General features: G+C 51.0%; 1 protein-coding gene across 1 annotated transcript in view; it reads right to left on the bottom strand.

Moving 5' to 3' along the window:
* The window catches only part of ZBTB7C (zinc finger and BTB domain containing 7C), a 279,974-nt gene that overhangs the window by 208,456 nt on the left and 50,358 nt on the right, over window positions 1-21,160 (bottom strand). Inside the window, exon 2 of the mRNA XM_058677027.1 lies at window positions 13,242-13,449. The gene's annotated coding sequence lies outside the window, so the exon portion shown is untranslated. The remainder of the gene's footprint in view (window positions 1-13,241; window positions 13,450-21,160) is intronic.

Raw genomic sequence — 21,160 nt, 5'->3', positions numbered from 1 at the left:
CAGTCCTCAACCTCTGTCCAGGGAGGAAGCTGAGAACAGAGTGTAGGGGAGCCAGTTGCTCTGGGCAGCATGGGCTGGCCACTCTGCCTGGGTCAGGCACACCAGCACGCCCTCTTTGTCCCTCCACCAGTAGGACCAGGAGAGCTGGCTGGCCTGGGAACTGCACTGGGCATGCCTGCCTTCTCCTAGAGGGCTTTGCCCACCTCCACTCTCCACCCACCCTGCCTCACCACTACTCTAGTCCCCACACTCTGACTCCATGAGCAATCACAGATAGAGGAGGCCCCTTGCTGCTAAAATTGCTTCTCTGGCTCCACCTCCTAGAAGGGAGGGAGGTCAAAAGTCAAGTCCATTGAAATTTACTGCTTCTAGATATCAAGATGGTGAACAGGGCCTAGCATGATAGCATAGCGACTAAAGTCCTCAGCTTGAACATGCCGGTATCCCATAGGTGCTGGTTCTAATCCCGGAGGCACCACTTCCCATCCAACTAGCCAACTTCCTGCTTGTGGCCTGGGAAAGCAGTCGAGGACAGCCCAAAGCCTTGGGACTCTGCACTCGCATGGGAGACCTGGAAGAAGCTCTTGGCTCCTGGCTTTGGATTGGCTCAGCTCCAGCCATTGCAGCTGCTTGGGGAGTGAACCATCAGACAGAAGATCCTCTTTTCTGTCCCTCCTTTTCTCTGTATATCTGCTTTTCCAATAAAAATAAATAAAATCTAAAAAAAAAAAAGATGGTGAACCTAACTATTCTATTGACAAATTATACCCAACTTACAGAAAGGCATACTATAATGAAGTAGGGTGATATATGTGCATAGGCTCTTTAAAGACACAGTACATGAGAACAACACAAGCTGTCAAGCTAATAAATGGCTGGATATCACCATTAATATAGATGTGGTTTGCCAGACCCATGATATAGACAGAGAGTCAAGCAGTCACCTAAGAGGACATTTCAAAAACTTAAGGTAGAATTAAGAGACATCTATTTTGTTGCAAAAAAAAAAAAAAAAAGATTATGGAAACCCATGCATAGTTTCTCCTTGTACATACTGTGATATGGAAATGGACGAATGTAGGCATAGCTGTGACCTGACCCACTGATAGTGGTGGCCTTTGCAGATGGCGGGGAGTTTTATCAGAACTTTCACTCCCCCAACTGAGCAACCCTACGCTGTTTCAATTTCTTCCTTATATAAAGCAGTGATTACCTTTGTAATCTGAACAAAGACCTAATTGATTGCATGCCCACCACACACACATCTGGACTGACCCACAGGATGTCTTTGTCAGAGGTTTGAGGAAACAACTTCTGTGCCCCCATCCATCAGGTAAGAGGTAAGAACTTGGGGGCCCCAAGAGATCACATGGCTCTCTAGGCTGGCACCCAGCTCCCAACTTCACACCATGTCATGTAGCCCTAACACGCATATAAGTCTGTCAGGGGTTCTTTATGTGGCCGATAGGGGAAATATTGGCCAAAGAAAATAGACTTGGCACTGCAGGACTCAATTACTCGGCTCCCAGGTCAAGGCCACTACTTCCTCAAAGTTGGCCATTGATGACAAATGCCAAATCCCAGACAACCGTTTGGGTAAGGATAAGCCATTAACTGTAAACCAAAGCCGGGAGCAAGTGCTGAGTTCCACAGCTAATTAATATGGGTAGAAAAGTGGGTGACTGGTCTCAGCTCCAGTGGCCACCTGACTGACACCCACCGGGGCTAGGAGAAAATCTAGAGGGAGGAGGGGTAAGAACAGAGGTAAGAGGAGGAGGAAGCAGAGGAGGAGGAGGGTAGTCTCATGAAAATAATCGCTGCTGTGTGTCACAGAAGCCACTGAAATGCAGGACACACATTAATCAATTAACAAGCTTCATTAAACTATGAGTCACAGGCCTGGCTGGCAGGGAATGGCAGCCTCTTCCATCTGATCACCACTTTACAGTGCAAAAAGGTGGGAATGCATTGCCTGTCAGGCTCCACATACCACAGCTGGTGGATTTTAGCTTTCATTATGGTGTCATCCCTAAGAGCCATAGCATCACACCAGCCCTGCTTGCCTAGACCCCCTGTGTGTTCCCCTCACACTACACTCTGGGAATTGTAGTAGGGGCAGAAAAGCAGGTTGACAGCCCAAGGCCCAACAATCTAGGGGTGGAGCTAGGGTCTCACCTTCCCATGACCATTTGTGCCACCTATGCACATGTTTTACCACTCAGAATTTTTGTCTTCTTGGTACAAAATGTATGGATGTGGGTTTGGTGAAGGGTTCTTCAACAGCATTCATGGGGGAATAGAATTCAAAGACAAGTGTACTTAAATACCTATCTTCAGATACCTGTTTTTAAACCGCATTTTCCTATGAACATTTTGAAGGACTCATAGATGAGTCCACATACAGGCATCTTTTTTGTGTTTGCCAAACTCTTCCTATGCCTCAAAATATCTTTGCATGCACTGTCCAATACACTGTCTCTTCAGAGTCAAACAGTGCCAGGAAGACAGGCAGCCAAACCACTGCCATTTCATACAGCAAACTTGTCCCACATCTCATTTCTTCCCAGTGGCAGGCAGACTCAGGGACTCAGAGGGACAGCATTACTTAACCCGAGTGGCAGAGCCAGCACTCCAAGAGGCAGGGCTGCGGTTGCTGGTCATGTCCACAGCAGGGGCAGGTGACTCCACCAGGCACTGAGTAAATCCTTTCCCAAAATATCAATACTAACAATAGCCCCACCCCCAGTGAGCTCGGCTCCATCCACCCTGGACTCCTGAGGACAGGGCCCGGGTCCAACGGGCATGATCCAGGGCAGGTCACCCAGGCACCAGATGCACTTATCCAAGGGGTCACCATGAGACTGTCCTTTTTCTAGACTCTCTTGTTCCATGTCTCCTGTGTACACACGAGGACAATGTGGGCTCCTGAGTGGCAAGTGCTTAAAAGACAAAAAACAGAGACAGAGACAGAATCTTCCATCCACTGCTTCACTGTGCTAAGCCTGGGCCCAGGTCAGGCTGTGTCTGGGATCCAACCACTTGAGCCCATCACCTGCTGTGTCTCAAGGTGTACATGCACAGTAAGCTAGAAGCCGCACTGAGCAGCAGCATTGGGCCTCAATATGGGGGATGTGGGCATCCTAAATGACATCTAAACTACTAAGCCAAGCGCCCATTGTCCTTAACTGCTGTTCCCAGCCTGAAAAAACTTGGCGCCTACCTCCCAAGGGGAGTCGGTGCCCCTCCCACCGCCCCCAGAAGCTTCCTATGCCCCAGAAGCTGAGCCAGCTTCCTGTGTGCCTGCACTTAAGCAATTACTGTCCTTGCTCCCTGCCCTGAGGTGTAGTTGGATGCTACTAAGGCACATGTACACATGAAAACCTGGGTGTTCTTGAGCTCTGCTGCCTTGCCATAGTGGTTCCTACTTTCTCTTTTTTCCTTTCTTTCTTTCTCTCTTTCCTTCCTTCCTTCCTTCTTTCATTCCTTCTTTCCTTCCTTCCTTCCTTCCTTCTTTTTCACTTAAAACAGAGGAAAAAAAACAGAGGGCAGTAGTGAGCAAGTGAGTGAGTGAGTGAGGAGGTGCGAGGTGGGGTGGGGGGTAATCCCAGTTGCTTTGACTTCTCCTGGGAGAAGGGAACAGGCAGAGATAGACCCAGGGCAAAGATGGGAGTCACTGGAAGGGTTGGGCAGGGGCAACACTGGCCCCAGCTCTGGTGTCGGGGCAGCTGTGGGCCCCCAGGGTTGGACAACATCGTAATCCAAACAAGGCCTATGTGCTCAGCTGCAGAACGTGGGTGTGTGACGGGGGCCAGGGGCAAGGAAGGGTTCCTCTTGAATGAGCCACAGTCAACAGATACATGGTACAGCTAAATCTCCAGGCCCACAGGCAAGCACCACCTCCTCCAGGTGGCCTGCACAGACCATCCTGGCCAAGAACAATCCCCTTGTCCTCTCTGAACCCAAGCTGTTTATTTCCACCTCAGGCTGGATGGCTTCACCAGCATCCTTCTTGTTTACTCAGCCCCTCCCCTCTCCCATCACAAGCCCCCAGAGGGTAGTAAACTTTCCCCCACCCTGCCTATCACCCTCTGAGTGACGTTTGCCTACATCCTGTACACAGCCTCCTGGCACATGCAGGCGGGCCATGCGTAATAGTCACATGACCAAGTCTTTGGGTGTGGGCCTCGCACCTGCCTCCAAAGCCATTTCACACTCTGGTGAGGCTGGGGGACCAGGAGATCATAAGTCGGGGTCCGTGTGATGGATGTAGAAAAACAGGAAGGTGTGAGAAACATTGCTTCCATTGCGGGCAAGGCCGCGAAGGAACTCCCCGCCGAGCAGGGCTCCGGCGGGACGTTGTTTTGATCAACTGAATGCAGCCCGCTTTCCATTGCCGGACACCGGACTTCCCCACTGAGTTTTCAGTAATCTGCCTAGACACTGTCTGCCCCTGCGGAGTTAACAGTTGACGTATGGTATCTGTGCGAGCTTGGAGGTTGATGTTACTGATATTCGCCTTTAGCATAAAGGTTTTTACCTACTACTGCTAGGCTCCACCATTGCTATGTTAATCAAAGGTGTTCTGTCCTCAGGTGGTGGGAACTTGTTTACAGCCTTTCCTCTCCCATTGACGATATGCTAATCAAGGGTGCTAACTTCCCAGGTATAGGGGAAACCCATTCTTTCTCTCTTTGATCTTTTGGGTCCTGCCTCCGGACACATTCCTCCCTTAGCTGATTCAAGAGGTATGTGTTACTGGTTGAGCTTTCCTTAGGTGAGACAAACGGCAGAATTATCTTTAGCAACACCCATTTGATCATGACGAAAAAGTCTGAGCCAGAGTTTGACTGACTGTATAAATAAAGTGGACGGCTTTATTGCATAGTCCACTATCATCATGGAATCCTAGTGGTCCATCTCTTTCTTTCTGCGCCTCATCCACGCACCCTTCCCGAGTTCCGAAACCCAGGCTGGAGCTGGACTCCGGCACTGATATTCTCTTGAAGGGGCTGGAGGGCTATCTTTCCTTCAGAGTATGGGACAAATGCTGTGTATATGGGAGGGGATGCGGCATTGCTACAGGCCACCTCCCACCCCTACCCAAAGGGCATCTCATGTGCCAGAAGAGCAAGACTCCAAGTAAGCCACCTTCTCTGTCCCACCTCACCCTGAACTCCTTTGGCATGTGGCCCCTGTAGTATGCTGGCCTGGGGAAATGAGCTGCCCTCCTATTTGCTGCTTCTGTCCTCCCAACCCCTCCCTGCCAAGAAGAGTAAACCAAGGACTATTGCTGTGACACTGGTGTTAAGCTGCTGCCTCTCAGGCTGGTATTCCACGTCATCCTTATTTAAGGCCCAGTTGCTCCCATTTCAGATCTAGCTCCAATGTGATCCAAGCACTTGGGTCCCTGCCACCCACATAGGAGACCTGGAGGGAGTTCTTGACTCTGGGCTTCAGCCTAATTCAGATCTAGCTGTTGCAAGCATTCGGGGAATGAACCAGCAGATAGAAGGTTGGTCTCTTTCTCTCTCCCTACCTTTTTAATAAACACATAAGATAAATAACAGATAAAAAAATGAGTGAACCACCCCACCCCCATCCCCCACCCTGAGAAAAACCCTCCTGGAAGAAGCTCTCAAGTATTTATCTGAGGAAGGCTTCAGCCAGGTGACACAAGTTCCAGTGGTGAAATTTCAGAGCTCAACCAATTGACCGACCCACTGCTGTGGCAGCAGCTGTTACTTTTGTGGTATGAAACGATCCAAACATCTACACAATAGACAGTCACCATAAATCCCATATATCCATCAGCAATCACCAAACCAGCTTCAACCATAAGCAGTACTCTGTTTTTGCTTTATCTACATCCCCTCTTTTCCTAAAATCCTAGACATCAAATGATGCCATCGTCATATACCTCAGCAGGTAACACTGCCACAGGATCACATTAAATCCTCACCCCATCTAACAACCAGCCTACATTTAACATCCCTGGCTCTCTCACTTGCATACATATCCACCAGATGAATTTGAATCAGCACTCAAAAAGGACCTACACCGATAGTGGCTGGCTAGTGTCTCTCTTAAGAATATTACTCTGTACGGCTTCCCCCATGCCTCACCCCTTTCTGCCCCATGGACACCAACAATGTTGAAGAAATTAGGTCATTTGTCTGGAGAAGTTTCCCTGGGTCTGGATGTGGCAGTGGCCTTCTGGTGGTAGGGTTCATTTGTTTCTTTGTTTTCTGGTGGAGAGGGTCCCTAGCTTGATCAGAGTTAGGCTCAGCTTCCTAGGCAGTGCCGTTTGTCCCTTCGCTTGTCACATCTGCATATCCAACTCAGCAGCGCTAACACTGATCCGCACATTTGGAGGGTACAAGACATATCCTGATGAAAACTAGGTCTTCCCAGTATCTTGCGGTTCCATCACCCTCTGGGATTCTGTTCTGGATACCCCTCTAACCAGTGTTCATTTCCTATATGTTACTTCCACCACTTCTTCTATATGATTTATTTATTTATGCAAAAGGAAGAGTCAACAGAGAGACAGAGAGAGAGAGAGAGAGAGATTGAGTGAGAGAGATACAGGAAAAAGAGAGCAAGAGAAAGAGATCTTTCATCCACCGGTTCACTCCCAAAATGGCCACAACAGCCACAGCTGGGCTAGTCCAAACCCAAGAACCAGAAACTTCTTCCACAGGTCTCCCATGTGAGTACAGAGGCCCAATCACTTGGGCCATCCTCCACTGCCTTCTCAGGCACATTAGCAGAAAGCTGGATCAGAAGTAAAGCAGCTGGGACTCCACTCTGTAATCCTATAAGCTAGCACTATAGCTCGTAGCTTTAATTGCTATGTCACAGTGCCATTCTACCCCCCTCTTTTTAAAAAAAAGCATTTCAGTGCTGGCATATGTGGGATAAAGCACTAAACTTCCTCCTTGAGCACCAGCATCCCATATGGGCACTGGTTCATGTTCCAGCTGCTCCACTTCTGATCCAGCTCCCTACTTGTCGTCTGGGAAAGCAGTGGAGGATAGCTCAAGTCTTTAAGCCCCTGCACCCATGCAGGAAACCGAGAGTCCTGGCTCCTGACTCAGCTATGGTCAGCCATTGTGGCCATTTGGCAAGTGAGCCGATGGATGTCTCTCTGTTTCTCTTCCTGTGACTCTGCCTTCAAATAAAAATAGGGTAAATCTAAAATAAAAGACATTTATAAATTGGCAGAACAAGGAAGGAACTTCATGTTCCTTTCAGGCCTGGCGCTCCGGGTGAATTGCTGGGCTCAGCTGAAGCCTGGGGCCCTCAGCAGCCCATGGGCTCCTCTGCCCATCCCTCAGGAGGCAAGTGGCATTCACATGGAGAGCAACAACACATGGGGGAAGTGATAAATATGCATCCAAAATTTTAAAAACCAAATTACACAAATCAAGCCTATTCTGAGAGGTTCCCATTGCCAGAGGTCTCTAGTTCGCCAATCAGCATAATTAAATAGTACGATCTCTCTAGAACTGATTGTGGTTTTCACATATATATATTTTTTTATCACTCAAGGACCATTTCAGGGAGATGATTTTTACGCTAATAAGAACCCCCAAATTAGAAGCTAATTAAGGAGATGGAAAATACAAATGTATTTGTTTTTAGTCAGGCACTATTTTTATCAGAAGAAATCATGAAAAATTAAAATTGTTAAATACACCTAGCAAGGTTGTCAGTCAAGGGCAAGGTGGCCTCTGCCTCTCCTTGTTGCAAAATTTAAGGTGATTCATCAGGAGCTGCTCCCTGGGGGCAGGGAGGCACGAAGCCATGAAGAGACTGATTTGGAAGAGCAGAGTCACACACCTCTACCCGTGACAGGGAAGGAGTTGCTGAAACACGCCCCGTTTGTCGGTGGGTAAGAGCCATGGCATCCTTGCATTTTGAACACAGGTGTACCTTGGCAGCAGAGCTACATCCCTGCAGAACACTCATTCACACCCATTTAACACAGCAGAGCATTAAAGACTGGGAGAACTAAGAGACCTGCACAGGGGTGGATGTTTGATCTAACCATTAAGATACCAGCTAAGATGCCCAGGTCCCACATTCAAGTTCCTAGATTCAATTCACATCCGATTCTGGCTTCTGCTGATGCAGACCCTGGGAGGCAGCAGCAATGCCTCAAGAAATTGTTGGGTTCCTGCCATCTAGGTGGGAGGCTGGCATTAAGTTCTGGGCTCCTGCCTGGGCTCCTGGAGCAGCCAAGCTCCAGCTGTTGCAGTTATTTAGGAAATGAGGCAGTGGATGGGGCACTCTGTTTTTCTCTGGCTCCCTCTTCTATCATATAAGGCAAGAGAAAGAGAGAGAGAGATTTGCTTAGGGTCATACAGCATACTAAAAAAAAGCTAGGGTAACATCTCTACTTAAATATGTTTGATTTCTACCACACCCCACCCTGAAATGTTCACTGGATTACCCTTTCAAAATAGACAACAAGTCACAATGACACTTTGGAGGACTCAGGACAGTTTGGAGAACTCAGCCCTGGGGAAAGGCAGCAAGAACCAGTTGCTGGAGTGGGTATGGGTACGTCAGCCTGGGGAGGCAGAACATAGGCACTCCACTCCCACTGCAGTGCCAAAGGGACACTGACCCCACCACACACAAGCCAACGTGGAGCGAACCTGGAGAACGCCATATCAGCACCTACATCTGATGGCTTCCCTTTGCTTAATGCATGAAGTCAGCACCAGATCCAGCTCCCCCACCTCAGGGAGGGCCACAGGAAGTGGGGTCTTGCTTCCCAAGCCAGGGAGGTGGAGAGAACAAGAACTTACAGAGCTCGCTTCTATGCGTGGTCTCCTTCTACCTTCCCCCCACCCCTGCCCCCTACACACACCCCTACACACCCACAGTCCCAGGAATGATGGGCTGTGAATGCTCATGATAATCTGGGTGGATGCAAACTTAGGATCTGGCTTGGGATCCAATAGGCTGAGAGCAAACAGGACTATCAAGGAAAGCCACCTCTGGCCTCTAACACACAAGTCCCTTCCTCCTCCCAGAGGAGAGCAAGAGGCCAAGAGGTTAATTAGAGGCACTTTCTCTGGTGGCATAGAGCACCTGGTGGGAGCTGGAGAGAAGCAGGTGCCTAGCATGAGCCTGCCAAGAGTTCCAGAACCTTGGGAATCAAAGCTGCAGCCTCAACTGAAGCCACACACTAGAAAGCACCCCAGGCTGGAATCAAGAGTCCCCATCTGATGATAACCGTACAAAGGACTTTCACATTCGCTGTCTCCTGTGAGTTTCAGAAAATAGACAGTGCTATTGAATTCCTTCTTCACATGGGGTTGGGCAGCATAAGGGAACTTGACCTGGTGCCAGCTGCATGTGCCAGGGGGTTGTGTTAAGAAGTGCATTTAGCCATGACCTCACTCACGCCATGGGACGGGGGGGAGGTGGCAAAGCTGGGGAGGGATTACAGCAGGTACTGCTTTCAGAACAATTTAAAAAAGGAGGAGGGGGTCAGTTCTTGTGACAATGAGATCTGCGCTCCCCAGGAAGAATTCATGTATTTTTACAGCTGGGGGAAGAGAGAAGCCAGGTGAGGCAGGCATTCCAGAGCTAGGGATGAGGAGATGGGTACAGAAAACTGTGGGAGAAGGATTCCTAAGTTAGACTCCAAGACAAGTGGGATGACTGATCCTAAAGGGCTGTTGACCCTGGCCCCATGAGTGGCAGTGCCTTGCTGGTGTCGATACCTGGAGGCCCAGCGTGGGGGGTTCCAGCATTCCCCAGAGCAGATCACGGTCTGTAGGCACGGGCCAGCTGCAAGGTCTGCTGCACTGATGATGAGGAGGGGTTGCAGGCAACAGTGGTCTCCGGGACCAGCCTCTAGGCCTTCCTCCCTCCTATTCCATTCTCCTGACCTGCAAAGCCCCATGGTTCCTGCTACAAGGGAAGGGAGGAGATGGAGCTACAGATATGCCCCCTGGGGAGCACTTGCCAAACTTGGCCAGTGGGGGACTGAAGCTTGTTTTCATTTGCTTAAAAAAAATAATAAAAATAGCTGTTTCCTGACATCATGTGTCACGGAGCAATTATTCATCATTTTATTTAGTCGTCAGAGCGACACAGCAAGACAGAAACTGTTAGTCCTCTTTTTCCTGGAAGCATCTAAGGCTCGGGAGCTTCAGGAATGACTGAAGTCAGTGTCAGAAGCAGCAAGCGGCAGAGCCCTGGGCCTCGGCCACCAAGATCTGGAACCAGAGCTGACGCCCAAGAGGACAAGCTCTCCAGGACCTCTCATCATTCAGGCAGCTTTCCTGAGGAGTTCTTCATGGATGGTTCCCTAGAAGTGAGCCTTCACAGCAAATCCTGTTGTTCTGCTGAGAGTACACCTGGTCCCCAGGGACTCCTGTGCAAGATGGTCTAGATTTTAGACCTTTCTCCAATCCAGCATCCACTAGCCATGTGGGGCTATTGGTCACCTGGAGTATGACTGGCCCACACTGAGATGTGATAGCAGGTGGAAAATTATACCCCAAACTCCAAGACTTTATAGGAGCAAAGTGTCTCATTCATACAAATAATTTTGATAATGATTACATATGTTGAAATGGTAATAATTTGGATATACTAAATTAAACGAAATACAGAAGAAAAAAATTTTAGAAGCGTATTCAATTGCATTTTTCTGTGAGCCTTGTAAAAAAGGCTTTATTTACTTTCATGTGTTTGAAAGGCAGAATTATGGGTGGTGGCGGGGAGAGATAGAGAGACACAGAGGCAGATCTTTAGCTGGTTTACTCCCTACAGCAAGGGCTGGGCCAGTAGGAGCCAGAAGCCAGGAACTCCATTGGGTCTCCCACAGGGATGGCATGGGCTCCAGCCAACCATGATGATTTAAATGACTTAAATCTGCTGCTTCTGAGGGTGCATGAGGAGAGAGCTGAGTTGTTGGAGCTGACACCAGTACTGAGACCGTGTGTGTGTGTGTGTGTGTGTGTGTGTGTGTGTGTGTGTGTGTGTGTGTGTGTGTGTGTGTGAGAGAGAGAGAGAGAAACATCTCAGCTTATAGCACAACGCCAGACCCTGAGCAATCAAAAGGAATTTAACTTGCTTACTTTTGCTTTTTTAATGAAGCTGTTAGCAGATTTTAAATGACCTGTGTGTGGCTTGCCTCTGTGGTCCCTCCCCTCAGCTGCTCATGGGCAACACCCCATGCCCTTTTACCTTGCTTCCACTCCCAGGGTCTGCATTGGAAACAAGAAGTCCAATCCTCCAAGCATTCCGAGAACATCCTGTCTTCTCAACACTTTCCTACATTCCAGTGCCAGCCCCTCCTGCCTCCTGTCCTGCTCCGATCCCACACCCAAACCAGCCAGCCCAGCAAAGCACCCAGAGGTTCTGAACTCAAACCAGAAGCCCCAGAAGTCAGTGTATATTCCTCCCAGCCTTTCCCGTTCCTAGCCCAACCCTCACAAGACCCCGAGCTTCCTCAACAGCAGAGGAATAATGGAAGTAAACCAAACGTTATTGACCACGTAGCAGGGTGCCGGTTGCTGTGCTAAGTGTTTTACAAGTTTGATTTGATTTGATTCTCCCATCAGCCTGTGTGTGAGATAGCATCATCTCTCTGCCTTGAAGACAGGAGTCTGAGGCTCCTAAGGTTCCCAGAGGCCTGCACCTGGCTTTGAGCCTGGCTTCTCCATCTCCCTGCCCCTTCTCCACCCCAGCACTATTCCTCAGACACTGTGCGTTTCTGGCACCTGGCTCGATACCCAGTACAGTTGGTAAAATACATGAAGAAAGTTCTGGAAGATATCAACTTCTGCTCTTTCTGGCCCCCATTCAGGAAGCAAGCTGCCCCACCCTCTTTCCTGAAGTCCTCACCCACCCAGTCTACCCCACCACTACTACCTTCCATCCAGGCAAGGCTGCAAGCAGGGGTCTGGGCCTTGCCCAGAGTCAGACATGGGGGCATACTCAGCACAGGCAGTAGCGGAGTGACGTGCTTCTCAGCTAAGCCCCTTCTGGCGCCCGGCCCATCTCCCTAGGGAGTGGGAGTGGGTGGCTTCCTAGAACTTCTTCTGTTCCCTCCTGAAGATAGGAGTCAGGCCCCGAAACTGCCTGGTGTCTGTGGCTGACCCATTCCTTGGAGCTGGGCTCAACTTTCTGGATTCCATCTGCAACTCACTCTTTCCTGCCTGATTAAGAACAAGGCCACCCAGAAGTCCTCGTGCTCTGCCCCTCCCCAGCCCTGGGCTCTGACCGTGGGGACCCTGACACTGGCCTGCACTGCAGTGGAATTTGCCACACCCTCCTCCCCAGGCCACTGGCCCTGCTCCCCCAGCCCTGGTCAGTTTCCCAAGGCCGCCTGCTATTTTCTCTTCCTCCCAGCCTGCTGTTTCCTCCCCCACACAGTGAGAGCTGCCAGAGTGGTAGGTACCCTGTAGGATATGCACACAGTGGGAACCAGATGACCAATGGAAACCGGATCTGCCACCGGATCTGAGCTTACCTTTGAGGGTCTCCTCTGCTGGCCTCTTAGCCCAGTCTCAAGCTCCTGCCTTCTAGGGCCTCCATAGTTTATGCTTCTTACCTCGGCAGGTCTACTTGAAGCACCTGGTGGCCCCAGCTGTCTGCCTGGTGCCTCCTCAGACCTCCTACTCATCACCTCCCTGGCCACCTTGGGTCATTTGCTTGGCACTGGGGACCCCTGAAGGGACTGGGCAGCCACAAGTTCTCTGTTCCCCTTTTATAGAAGTTCTGGGCCATTGCTGCCCCCTGCCCCTGAACACATCAGGTCAGTCCTGAAGGCTTCCCAGTCAGTGAGGCCTCCAAGTCTATCCCTCATATCTGGTAGGTACACAGAGGAGCACCTTTGCCCCATACTGCCTCAGCTTCCCTACCAGCATCTACCTCCTGCCTTCCCCAGGAGCTCCTGGGGGAACTTGAACTTGATTTGTTACTCTGGGTTCTCAGAAGACATGCTATTTTCATAAAGGCATTGGGCAGCCCCATAAGGCATAGGAAGTGAACCCATCCAATGCTAAATCTTCCAGTGCTTGGCTCCAGCCAGCCACCCAGGCAGAAACCAATAACCATAAAGCCACCATTGATCATCTTATCAGGCCTAGCTGTGCTTTGTTTGCATAGTTATCTTCCTGTGGGTGGGTGGTTTACATCTGCTGCAGGCTGATATATACTCCCCCCTGCCATATCACTCAGATGGGATGGCCGGGCCTAGGGTTCAGTACCTGTCATTACACGGTGTACAGGGCATGAGGGGCCGAGGCACCCATCCTTCTCACAAGTCCTCAGATGAGCAGCCCCTGCCCAGCAGGCTATGGGGGCAGGGGTGCGTAGTCCTCAGGCCTGGGGTGGGCTCCCTGCCATCCCTTCCTTGCTCTCCCAGCAGATCAGCTCTTCGGGGATGGGGAGACCCCCAGTTGCTTCAGAGGGAACCTGCAGAAAGAGCAGAGGCCTCTGTTACTTGCCAGGGATACACACACACACAGAGTTTCCTCTTTCTTTTGAAAACAAAACATTTATACGAAAGGCAAAGTATGTGAGAGAAAGTTACAGAGAGAGCTTCCATCTACTGGTTAAGTTCCCAAATGGCTCAATGAGTTGGGCTCCATCCAAGTCTCCCACATGGATGGCAGGGGCCCAAGCACTTGGTTCCTCTTCTGCTGCCTTCTGGAAGCACAACAGCAGGGAGCTGGATCAAAAGTGGAGCCACCCAGACTTAAACCAGGACTCATAAGGGATACCAGCAGCACAGACAGCAGTTGAACCCACTGTGTCACAATGCCGGCCCCACAGTTTTAACTGTTTTTAATGCTTGTATAAGAACATTTATCGGCCTTTTATTGTCAGGACTTGCAACTCCCAGGTGACTGCACCAACTCCAGGGTTTTCCCTGGAGCATGCTTTTCACCAACACACACAATGCCTTCCTTGCCTGTTTTCTTCTTTAAGTTCGTCTGCCTTGAAGACCTCAACCTCCCCCTCCCTGCACTGTGATGATGAAGCAACCAACTCCTGACCCTCACTCAGAGCTTATCTCATACCCACCCACAGAATCACCAAGCCATGTCACTGATCCTAGAAAAAGGAAACCAGTAGATGTAGCCACCCTGCAATGACAGGCTGAGACAGCAAGGTGTTTCTCCCAGCACGCAATCCTACCATGGCCAACCCCAAGACTAGGGGTGGAGTCCTGGTGCCCTGTGGTCTGCAGACTCCAGAGAGGCCATCCCAGCCTGTGGCTGCTGCTGAGTGGCCTCCCTGGGACAAGGAACATGACCTGGTACCACCCTTCACAGCTAAGATCACAGCTCATGCTGAATCAGCAGGTGCAGCTGAAGCAGGTCAGCCCTGGCGTGGGGAGGTCATCATCACATCTCTGGGTACAGGTCCTCACTGCCTACATACATGCACTTCTGGCCAAACCCGGCCTCCAGCTCCTCCAACGTGGCCATAACTTGAACGTGGCCAAATGGGGCTCCTCCAGGGCTTGGCAGACCCACTGCTGAGAAGTAGGTGGAGGGTATCCACCATGGTGATGACACACAGAAAGGGAGGGATGCAAAGTCCCTAAGCCCAGCAAAGGCACAGTCGGAAGACACAGGAATGATGACACCTTCCCTACCTCATATTAGCAGCTTACACGTCAAGCTGCACCCGTTTGCTGTAACTCTAGGAAGGGGTGCATCACATGGGAGTGAGCAGCAGCATAGAGGCCAAGATGCTTGTTAAAGTCACACATTAAGTCAACCAGAGAGTCAGGCCTGGATTCCCCAACATGGCTCTCCCCAGGGCTAGCTAAGTCTCACCTTCCTTCCAAGTACCTCCCCAGGTATGGGACTAGAGTTGGAGAGGAAGGGGTTGGGGAAAAGAAGCCCACTTTTGGTTTATCCCCTAATGGGAATGTCCATGATGAGCAAGCCCCGAGAGGAGAGTGACCAATGGGGAGGACAGGAGGGTGGGCGCTCCCAGTCAGCAGGCACAGCTCTGGCAGGAAGGCACGGGCCACAGACTTGGAGAGGCCAGACACACTTTGCACTACTATGCCACACAAGAGTAGGGCCTAGAGTCCTTTTGAAAAAGCAAAGCCAATAAGCATGTTCCCTTCCAAAGACCTGCGTGTGTGTCACATGGCTTCTCACATTACATATTTCTCTACACCAAAAGTGAAAGAGAAAAACCTACAAAACCCCTGCCCTCTGCACAGCACGACTGTCTGCTAGCTTCTTGACATAGAAGAACTCGCAACAGAAATCCCAACCTGGCTGTGCGAGCTGGTGCAACACATATGACAGATCCATGGCACTGGGGCTAGAGATGGACCCTATGCATCCCAGGAAGTGATAAACCTCAGACAGGGCATGTTCCCCACCAGTCAAGAGAGGACTAGGCCTCAAAGCACCGGGCTACAGGAGGACAGGAAAGTCAACTCCGTGGTGTTAGCTCACGCAGAGTCCCACAACGAACTTATGACATGCAGGAGAGACCGTAGGAGAGGAGAAAGAAACTGATCCATTTCGAAGCTGGCCACCAACCCAACACACTGGCAGTACGGTCATGCGATGACTGGCCAGCCCCAGAAGCAAACAGGGAGGGCACACGCACTGTAATTGGGGTGGGGACAGGGGACCTCCCAGGCCCTCCTGCAAGGTGGTGGTGAGACATCTTCACAGCAGATGGTGCTATCGCCCTCACTTGGGGATTCTCATTCCTAATTATCTGTGCTGTCAGCAAAACAATTAACCCTCAAAGAAGAATTGCACTATCCACTCCCAACCATATGAAAAGGCAATTTTTTTCAAGGACAGGGGATACTCAGGGCACCCATGCACTTGGCTTGGAATCTCACCAGCACAGGGCAATCTGGCCATCTTCTGACCTCCGTGGTCTGCCATGGGCATTGTAGCACCAGGACCCCAGCCTCCATCCTTTCTCTGAGCCTGTAGATCCTTTCCCGTAACAACGGGGGATGAGTTGACTTGCAAGGGTCCTCCCCAGTGCCTCAATACCACCATCCCACAGGACGAAACCCCTTCCTCTGGATGCCAACACCTCTGGAGCCAAGACAGAGTTTCCTTTGAAGCCCTCGGTTCGTCACCCACTCATCCACTCATGTTTGCCATATTGTTCACCGAGAGAGACAGAGACATCTGTCTGAGCCTTCACTTCTTAGAATTCTTCCGCTCTGAGTCCGTGGCGGGGAGCAGGACCGCGTTGAGGCTGGCCAGGGGCCTGAGGACACAGCTCTGGCTTGAGTTAAGGCTGTGGGTGGTCAGGCACACAGCTGCAGGAAGGCAGGGTCCTCCCCAGGGAGGTGGATGTGTGAGCAAGTCACTTGGGTCCCAGGGTCAGCCCACAGAGGCAGGAGGGGGTGGGACAGAAGGCCTCCTACCCCATACCTAACACCCACAGTCTCACAGGGCTGCCCACCTGCCAGGTGTTTATGAAACATCTGAGATGTGTGTGAAGGAACACAAGGCCTCTCCTTGAAGCAGCAGCTTGGAAGGGAAGCTGGGTTTTCAGAGGGATGAAGCATGTTGTCTGTGACCTTGGAGGGTGGCAACTTCAGGCTGGAATCCCTGGGTCAATGCTACCACCTTGCAGATGAACAAGAAACTGGCATGGGGGTCCCCTGTCGGAATCAAAAGCGCCTTTGGGGAGGTGTTACTTGGAGAGGCTGGTGTGACTTGCAGGGAGGGAAGAGATGGAGTAAGCCCTAAGCCAGGGTTTCTGCCTCTCGTCCCACAGGCTGGGGCTGAAGAGGTGGAAAAGGGAGGGAAGAACAGACTGCAGCAGGGCAGTCTCACCACGTGGCTGCAGGCAAGGGCAGTCCTGGGCACCTGAAGAAGAGGTACCAAAAAAACATATCGGGACAGTTGGAACCCCTTTGCTGTCACCATTCTGCCCAGCACAAGCCCTGTGACATCTTTCTCCCTGCTGCCCACCAGCCTCCTAGCCTGTGCCCCTTTGCTGGTGCCCATACCCCAGGCTCTGATGCCAGCTCCTCAGCGTAAAGGGATTGTGCTTGCATTCAACGTGGGCTGCAGCCCACTCAGAAGCAGCACACATGACCACACCCCCTGCCCAAGTGGGACAGGCGCCAGCCTTTGGGCCGGAGACGTTTCTAAATATGAGCTTGGCACCAGGAGTCAGGTTCCCAGGCCTTCACTGCCCTGAGACACAGCCAGGATTTCTGAGGCTGCAAGGAGGGGGCAGGGAAGGGCGGGGGCAGGTAAGCTCAGGAAGCAGCCATCTGGGTTCACTGTCACCCCCTGAAGACATCACCTACACTCTTCTCAGCCCCCAGACTCGTTAGGGGGAAAAGAAAAGGATTTCCCCCACACCCGGAGAAGTTAATCAATTACCCACAAGCCTCTTCGGCAGGGGCTGGAGAGCCACTGCCTGCCCAATGTGTAGGGATTAAAAATACACAAATGGAATATTTTTTTTTCTTCCCCTCTCCTCAACCCCCTGAAGCCTGGGATGCTTGTTAAAAATAGACTTGCTGTGGCAGGGATCCTACACAGCCCAACGGCTGGCAGCAAAATTAAGGAGCCACTGGAGACAGCGCTGCTAAGTGGTCACCCCTGGGGAGTGGGCTGTAAAGGGCTGGGGGCAGGGGGGCTGCAACAAGCGATTTCAAGTGTTTCTAGATACGTTTCTACACAGCTTGGATTTTTAGCAGCAGAGTTTATACAGTTTTACCTTTTTTTTTTCTTTTTAAGGGAAGGTTCATCTTCTGCAGCCTCCAGCAGAAGCTTAAGACCAGTCAACTCAGCCACAGCATGGCGTGGAGCTGGGAAGATCCTCAGGCCAAGAGAGACAAACGTGGCCCATGTCAGGGGCAGAGAGCCAGGTGCAGAGGCAGCCTCAGGTCTGCAGGGAGCTGGCTGGGTGACCTCATACAAGTGACTGCAGCTCTCCATACTACCTCTACTGATGCAGCTAGCTGAAACACACAGCTGGATACCAGTGGCCCTCACACTGCAGAATTCTCAGGGCTGAAAAGCACCTAAGAGGTGCCTATGGGGTTTTTGCATAAGCACAGGTGATAGGACTGTATCCTCCCAGCAGAGCAGGGGCAGGTGTGAGGGAGATGAGCGACCTGAGACAGACAGCAACTGCACACCTTGCTCACTTAAGTACACACGTTGGGAAGAGCACCCCTAGAATCTGTGAGCTTCACACTCAAAGGTAACAGGGGCCGGTGTCATGGTAAAGCCACATACGGGATGTGACATCAACATCCCATATGAGCACCGGTTTCAGTCCTGGTTGTTCCTTGCTAATGGCCCAGGGAAAAAGCAGTAGAAGATGGCCCAAGAGTTTGGGCCCCTGCCACCCACATGGGAGAGCCAGATGAAGCTCATAGCTTCACCCTGGTCATTGCAGCCACTTGGAGGAGCATATTTGCAGATGGAAGATCTGTCTCTCCCTCTTTCTTTCAAATAAACAAATCAATCTTTTAAAAAAGTACAACAAACACAAAAACTTTATTGCTTATTATAGCAACTTATGCTTTTGTTCTGTCTTCCACTCCTTAACCTGGAGACTGCATCTCAGTGGTTCTGGATGTTGTATCATGTGGGATGCCCACATCTGGATTGCCAGTTAGAGTCAAAGCTACTCTGCTTTTGATTCAGCTCCCTGGTGCACCTGGGAAGCAGTGGATGATGGTTCACATGTTTCGGTCCCTGACATGTCACCCATACAGTAGACCTGGATGGAGTCCCTGGCTCCTGGCTTTGGCTTTACCCAGCTCCAGCTGTTGCAGCCATTTTGTGGGAGCAAACCAGCAGATGGAAGAGCCTCCTCTTTCTCTGCCTTTCAAATAAGTAAGTAAAACTAATATGGGTCCTGGAACTATATTTGCATCCCAGCTCTGTCCTTCCTAACTGTGTAACTCTGCGCTTTGGCATCTGCCTCTTTAAGGGGGAATTGAACAGGGTGACTATGCTGCCACTAACAGGGCTCCCAGGTTTCAGTCCTGTACTTTCTGAGGACTTGGTTTCTAGAATTCTCTAACAGGCCTTCTCTCCCCAGATGTGCTAAGGTTCCTGGTCTGCAGCTGCCACCATCTGTGGAATATCCCAGTGGCCCAGCCCCTTCCCTGCACACTGCCCCCTGGGCCCGCTTTGGTTACTACTCAACACCTGGTTGGGAAAACTCCCAGGGTTCTGGGGAATGTTGCATTCAAGGTCAGTGCTTCTACAGCGTCCATGTGCTGACAAATCACCTGGGGATCTTGTCCAGCTGCAGATGCCATCGCTGACTCGGTAGGGTCCCATTGCGCTTCCCACCAGCTCTGCCAGCGAGGCCCACACCACTGGTCTGATATCTCCTTTAGATGAGCAAGGCTGGTGGCGTGTGTGATGTGGGGAGGTGCCAAGGGGAAGCCGGCGGGAAACAGGAACGAGGCAGGTCCTTGTTGAAACCAGAGAGGCAGAATTTAAGACAGAGAAGATTCAGTGGAGACCAAATGTGGATTCGTGAGACAAGAAGAGAAATAGGGGAATGCTTTGTGAAATGACATCTTCAAAAACAAAACAGAGCCATTACCTGGACACATGAGGGATCAACACTGTGGGTGTAGAGAAGCTGATGACTACCAGGCTTGTGACTCAGAAATACCATGAAGGCCGTGTCATGATCACATCACTTCAAGGGTTTCATCTGTTGCTTGCTAGATTTTCCCAATAATGTTTTATCATTTTGGTGGTTTCAGATTTGCCCTCTTTAGATTCGCAACAGCCCACTGTACTCGCCCAGATACTCTTAACCATCGAGTGCAAACAGCCGCTTTTGGCAAAGGCTGGAAAACAGTGAGTTAAATCTCCACCAAGCCCCAAAATAAAGCAGCCCAGCTTGTGTATTCCCCCTCTCCGCCAAGGGTCCAGCGCTCTGGAAGGCTGGTGCCATCACCTCTCACTATAGCAACAGGGAGACCTCGGTAACCCCGAGCTCGCGGTTATTAAGAGCAAAGACAGGGAAGTGTGGAGAATGCTCGGGGAGCCACTGTCACAGGTCTGTGCTGCACAGGCTAGATTTGGAGCCCTCTTGGCCTCTCTTGCAGGAGACAGAGAGCAAAAATCAGCTTGGAGCTGGTGCCTGCAAGACCAGAAGGAGCGCTTGTCGACTCCTTCTTTGTTTGCTGTCTCAGAGCTGTCTTGGAGCTACAAATGGCCTTTCCCAAGCAGATCCTCACATGCCTAGAGGAGGCTGTCCTAGGGTGGTGGGTGCAGAACACTCTGGCTTGACGATGCCTATGGCTCCCTTAGGTATCAGGCACTCGTAATCATCCCCCAGCTGTGTGCTACTTCCCCCACACCCTCCTCAAGACTGCCCTGGGCACTTCTGTTCAGCTCCTGACTCACCAGCAGCCACCCATGGCCCCATCCCAAGCCCCCTCCCATTCTGTGCAACATCTCCTTGTCACATCCACAGGCAGATGTTTCTGCCCCCATCCACACCTCCACCCCTCATCACATCTCGATCTTGGCTTTGACTTGGAGGTTGCAGGAGTCCCAGCCTCAGTACACCGGACCCCATGTGAGGGGACAGGTTCACTGCCCTGAACATAGTTGGCACTGTGGTGAGCCACGTGTAAGACCCAGTTCTTGTCACCTGCTGGCTGCAGGACCCTGGGCAAAATGGCCTCCCAACCCTGAATCATCATGGTATCACCTACACAAATGTAAAGAACAGGTTGGCTGCCTTTCCTAGTCATGTGTCAGCTCTCACATTCATGCATGCAAACTGAGTAACATGGCATGTAGCTGCCCAGGTGCAGCATCCTAGACAGACAACCGGACAGCACCCCCACCCTGCCCTCCTTCCAGCAATGAAATGCATTTTATTTTAGCCCTCTTACAGGAAGCAGTTTTTTGAAATATCACATGCTTCTCATCTTCTTGTGGCCAAGGGCAGAAAACCTGAAATTTGCCTGTGTGCACCTTCCCCAGCCTCACGCTTGTGGCTCTTCAAGGCTGAGTCGCTGAGCCTGGCTTAACTTTCTCTTGCAGACTTTCATCCTTGTCACCCAAGGCTGGGATAGCGGACAGGGCAGGGGCTTCTTCCACAAGCTGTCAGTGTGGGTCTGCCTGGCTGAAGTTACCTCCCCACTTCCAACAGATAAACTTGAGGCGCC

The sequence above is a fragment of the Ochotona princeps genome, chromosome 18 (assembly GCF_030435755.1).
Source record: "Ochotona princeps isolate mOchPri1 chromosome 18, mOchPri1.hap1, whole genome shotgun sequence".
Classification (NCBI taxonomy): domain Eukaryota; kingdom Metazoa; phylum Chordata; class Mammalia; order Lagomorpha; family Ochotonidae; genus Ochotona; species Ochotona princeps.
The sequence above is the reverse complement of the archived record's forward strand: the minus strand, read 5'-3'. Positions and strand labels throughout refer to the sequence as shown.